This window comes from Bison bison, unplaced genomic scaffold (assembly GCF_000754665.1).
Source record: "Bison bison bison isolate TAMUID 2011002044 unplaced genomic scaffold, Bison_UMD1.0 scf7180017864518, whole genome shotgun sequence".
Classification (NCBI taxonomy): domain Eukaryota; kingdom Metazoa; phylum Chordata; class Mammalia; order Artiodactyla; family Bovidae; genus Bison; species Bison bison.
The window spans coordinates 6,909,707-6,915,242 of NW_011495071.1; the positions used below are offsets into that span (position 1 = coordinate 6,909,707).

General features: G+C 48.6%; 1 protein-coding gene across 1 annotated transcript in view; it reads right to left on the reverse strand.

Moving 5' to 3' along the window:
- Window positions 1–5,536, reverse strand: part of DSCAML1 (Down syndrome cell adhesion molecule like 1) — a 368,170-nt gene that overhangs the window by 50,700 nt on the left and 311,934 nt on the right. The gene's annotated exons all lie outside the window — the stretch shown is intronic.

A 5,536-nucleotide genomic window follows, 5' to 3' on the forward strand; every position in this document is an offset into this window, starting at 1 on the left:
CCCCGCCCCCCGGATAACCCGTCCCCTGGATGACCCCACCCCGTGGCTGCCCCTGCTTCGTGGCTGCCCCTCTCCCAGGAGCACCTCCGTCCAAGGGTTCCTGTTTAGTTGCTCAGTGGTATCTGACTGTTTTGCAACCCCACAAACTGCAGCCCTCCAGGCTCATCTGTCCATGAGATTTCCCAGGCAAGAATACTGGAGTGGGTTGCCATTTCCTTCTCCAGGGGACCTTCCCAGCCCAGAGATGGAACCAGAGTCTCCTGCATTGGCAGCTGGATTCTTTACCACAGAGCCACTAGAGAAGCCCCATCTGCCCTTAGGGAGAGGGTCTAATAATGGTTGGAGGTGGGTACAGAAAACCTCACTGCCTGTCCCCTTTTCCCCGCACACCCATGACCTGGGCAGCCTCTGCCTTTATCAGGGGTTCTGATAGTCCATGGGCCCCTTTTCAGAATCAGTCTATCTATTCATTCATTCACTTTAAGGCAATAAACAGAATCCTTTGAATCCTTTGAAATGCATATCATACATAAAATGACAAAGGAAACCAGATATACCAAAGTATGGTTATACAAATAACATTCAAATGCAAACTTTTGATATAGTTCATCACATAATATATATTCTTCACTATTCTCTATGAAATAAGATCTAGTGCTGAGTTACATTAGAACAATTTCATAATAGTGATAGTATAAATGATATTTTCAGATACTGCCACAGCTGTAATGCAAAAATACCTATTAGTCACAGTCACAGGTGCTGCTACCACTGTGGTTTGTTGCTTGTGGTTCAGAATGGAAGTACAAAATTTCAGTTAGAAGTTAGCAAAAAAAAAAAAAAAAAAAAAGATGCCGTTTTGCCCCAGCCCCAATTCATGAGTCCCTTGAACTGGATCCATGCACCTTCGACAGGGAGGCCTGTGGACCCCAGATGACATGCCTGAGGTCTCTGCCTTGTGTCCATGGCTCACAGAGGTCAGCTGGTTTAGCCCTTGCTTCTAGACAGCAGGGCCCTCCCAGGCAGCTGAGAAACTCCCCAGTTCTTCCCAACAAAATGCAACAGAAAACCCTGGCCAGCAGCATCATAATTAACTCCTACAAGTGCATTAATAGGTTCCCACACTCCACCCCTCACCACTGACCTGAAAAAAACAGTCATGAAACAACCGAGGCCCTGGCTGGCCATCACGAGAGCCTCCCACTGCCGTGAGCAGAGGCCTCTCATTCTTGACCCCCTCTGGGCCTGAGCACCACAGCCAGCAGCAGGAGGAAGGTGGGGCAGAGGGAAAGATGGTCTCAGCCCCAGGGTCCTTGTCTCCTGGGAGGAGAGGGTAAGGGGAGGCGGAGGTAGAGACCTGCTTAAGCAACATGAACATGAAGAAAATCTGAGTTTTTCAGGGAGGTATTAGGAGAAATTGATTTTGGTGAAGGAACATCTGCAAGGGCACCACCCAGCCATTCAACAAACAATGATGGTGCTCCTACTAGGCGCCAGGGCCACACTGGGTTTTGGAGCTATGAGTGAGCAGGACAAACCTGACCTCTGGGAGTTTCGCTGCAGGGGTGAGAACAGACAGCACAACAGCAGTTCCAGGAAAGATTGCTAAGCACTGTGCTAGGAGAACTGCTCACCATCCGACGTGGAGCGATACAAATGGGGAGAGCAGAGGCAACGGAACCCTTGCGGGTGGAAACTGCTGGAACAAAGGCCCAGAGGCAGCGATGTGCAGGGCAGTTCCCAGAGAGGTAAGAGATCCAATACAGCTGGAGGACCGTCCTTGTCCTTGCCATTTCCTCACCCACTTCCCAGGAGACCTTGCCTCTTAGAGTACAGATCCCCAGGACTCTCTTCTTAGGAGGACCCATGAGCCATGCTAGAGTAGACACATTAGGGGGCGCTGCGGTTGACTGCAAGAATCAGACAGCATTCTCCACCCCTGCCATTAGGGGAGGACCTCTGCTCACACTGAGCATCCTCTCCTCACTGGCCTGCTTGGGTTATGGCACAAGAGGAAACTCTGTCTTCTCTCTCTTTATGCTCCCCACCCTGTGGACTCCCCTCTGGGTACCGCACCCCTGATCCACTTCAGTGGCTGCCCTTTCCTTTCCCTCCTAGCATCCTCAGGAATTCTCTGCCCTCCAGTTTTTTTTGGCTGGGCATGCAGGATCTTAGTTCTCTGACCAGGGATGGAACCCAGGACCCCTGCAGTGGAAGCTCAGAGTCCTAACCACTGGACCATCAGGGAATTCCTTTCTCTCCAGTTTTAAACACCTACTCAGACAACATTCTTCCCAGCATACTCTCCAGGGTCATCTGACTTCTAAGGACAAATAAGCCTTTGGAAAAAGGTATGAAGGCAAAGTGCTGTAATGGTGTGACCTGGGATGCCAGTCAGTGCATGAGGGGACATCTGGAACCAGTGTGGGGGGTGAAGGGTGGTTTCTGGTGTCCCCTGAAGTCACCATGCAGCCAGCCGCTTCCTCTACCTTCTCTCACATGGGGCTGGATCCTGAAGGCAGTCCTGGTCCCCTGGCCCCTACACCAACATCTTAGCACAATCCTCAGCCCTGGCTCATCAAATAATGAAGCAGATAAATTTTATAATGCACGGCATTACACCAAGATATACAATAAAACTCGGAAGACAAATAACGAGGTGCAAGTTATAATGAAGAAAAAGCCTGCAGTCAGAGACATGAGAGTATGAATTATTGACTAAGGTTTTACACTCTCAAGGATGTGCGGAGGAATATTTCTCCATCAAAGATTTGCATAATTCACTTGTATAAACCTGGGTGGAATATAGAGTAAGATTTTACATCAACAAGTCGGGCCTTGCATTGCAGAAGCCTCCATTTTTCCTGAAGCACTGAAATGCCGGGATGTGGGGGTGGGGAAGGGCCTTAGGGCTGTTTCTGCTTCTCAGATGTGAATGGTCAGAGCCTGTGACCTGGCACCCCTGGGAGGCCTGAGCCCTGAGAGGCTCAGCCCCTTAGGCAAGAGGGCCTAGCCCCTAGGCAAGGGGAGTCCCTGCTATTAAGAGGCTGCTGCTGAAGCTGAAGAAGAGGCCAGGGGGTGTTCATGACAAGGGGTGTGTGTGTGTGTGTGTGTGTGTGTGTGTGTGTGTGAAGGGGGTGGGGGCACAGTCAAGCCCCAGCATAGGCCAGAGGCCCAAGGCAGAAGGGGAAAGGATGAGTCTTTCTTTGGTAGGAGGACTTCAAGGCTCTGTACCAGGGTGAGAAGCTGGCAGTTCATCCCTGTTCTGCTCTCCAGGTAGGGCTGCACCCACCTGTCCTGGGCCTGTGTGTGAATTACAAAGGCATTCCTCTGGCTGGCTGCCCCACGGTGCCGGGAGCCACAGCTTGGCCAGTAGAGTAGGAACTGGGTTCCAGACTCCACCTGCCCCTTAGGCTATGCACCTTTGAGCAGTGCACAGCCTGTGCATCCATACACGCCAGTCCTGCCTCACAGAGTCTTCCCATGCAGGCTTGTTAAAAGAGACAGACATAGAGACAATCAGAGACAAGACCTCAAGAGCCTAACTGGTCCTTCAGCCCTGAGCATTAACCGCACCTGGGGTCAGGGGTGGGCTCTCTTCACCATTGTTACGGCAAACAGCAGCACACAGCAGACCCAGTGTTCTCATAGCCCCACAGCTCAGGGCAGGTTCAGGGGAGCCCATCTGTCAAGAAGAAGAGACTGCTTCTGTGGGCTCCCCCAGCTTGAAGAGCTTGAGGGCCAAGTGCATGTATTTCTACCCAGCTATGAGGTCTTTAATGCAGGCAACTTGAGTTCTCCAAGCCTCAGACTCACCATCTGTGATGTGAAGACATGGGTGTTAATCCCGCAGAGCTGTTACGGGGGCAATCAGGGTCTGTATATATGAAGTGCTTGCCATGTAGCAACTCCTCAAGAAACCTGGATACTGTTCCTACCCTAAGGGTCTCATGTCCCTCTCCTGTTCTGAGAAAGGCATCAGATAAATACATGCATACCTTAAGATGTCACTTGCCAGCTATTTTACAGAATCACAAAGTCTTAGAATTGCAGAACCCAGATAGCAGTCATTATAGCAGCCACTAGCCACGTGGCTCTTGGCCATTAGAAACATGGCCGGTCCAAAGTAGGTTGTGCTGTGATGTAAAGTGTATCCTGGATTTCAAAAACACAGGAAGAAAAGAAAAAGAATGTAAAACAGCTCCTTAATAATTTTATGTTGATCACATGTTAATATTTTAGATATACTGGGTTACATAAAATATACTATCACAGTGAATCTTACCTCTTTCTTTTTACTTTTTTGAACATGGGACAACTAGAAGATTTTAAATTCTATAGCCAGCTTTCATTTTGTTTCTCTTGAAAGGCATGGGTATAGATGACCCATGGGCTTCCCTGGTGGCTCAGATGGTAAAGAATGACCCTGCAATGTGGGAGATGTGGGTTCGATCCCTGGCTTGGGCGATCCCCTTGAGAAGGGAATGGCAACCCACTCCAGTATTCTTGTCTAGAGAATTCCCACGCACAGAGGAGCCTGGTGGGCTACAGTCCCTGGGGTTGCAGAGTTGGACACGACTGAGTGACTAAGCACATAGATGATCTACACAGACCCTTCCTTTTACAAATGAAGAAACTGAGCTAAAGGCAAAGGAGGAAAGGAAAGATATACCCATCTGAATGCAGAGTTCCAAAGAATAGCAAGGAGAGATAAGAAAGCCTTCCTTAGTGGTCAATGCAAAGAAATAGAGGAAAACAACAGAATGGGAAAGACTACAGATCTCTTCAAGAAAATTAGAGATACCAAGGGAACATGTCATGCAAAGACGGGCTCGATAAAGGACAGAAATGGTATGGACCTAACAGAAGCAGAAGATATTAAGAAGAGGTGGCAAGAATACACAGAACTGTAAAAAAAGATCTTCATGACCCAGATAACCACGATGGATGCTTTAGATAACCACCTAGAGCCAGACGTCCTGGAATGTGAAGTCAAGTGGGCCTTAGGAAGCATCACAACAAAGCTAGTGGAGGTGACGGAATTCCAGTTGAGCTGTTTCAAATCCTGAAAGATGATGCTGTGAACGTGGTGCACTCAATATGCCAGCAAATTTGGAAAACTCAGCAGTGGCCACAGGACTGGAAAGGTCAGTTTCTATTCCAATCCTAAAGAAAGGCAATGCCAAAGAATGCTCAAACTATCGCACAATTGCACTCATCTCACATGCTAGTAAAGTAATGCTCAAAATTCAAGCCAGGCTTCAGCAATACGTGAACTGTGAACTTCCAGATTTCAAGCTGGATTTAGAAAAGGCAGAGGAACCAAGATCAAATTGCCAACATCCACTGGATCATGGAAAAAGCAAGAGAGTTCTGGAAAAATATCTATTTCTGCTTTATTGACTATGCCAAAGCCTTTGACTGTGTGGATCACAATAAACTGGAAAATTCTGAAAGAGATGGGAATATCAGACCACCTGACCTGCCTCTTGAGAAACCTGTGTGCAGGTCAGGAAGCAAGAGTTCGAACTGGACA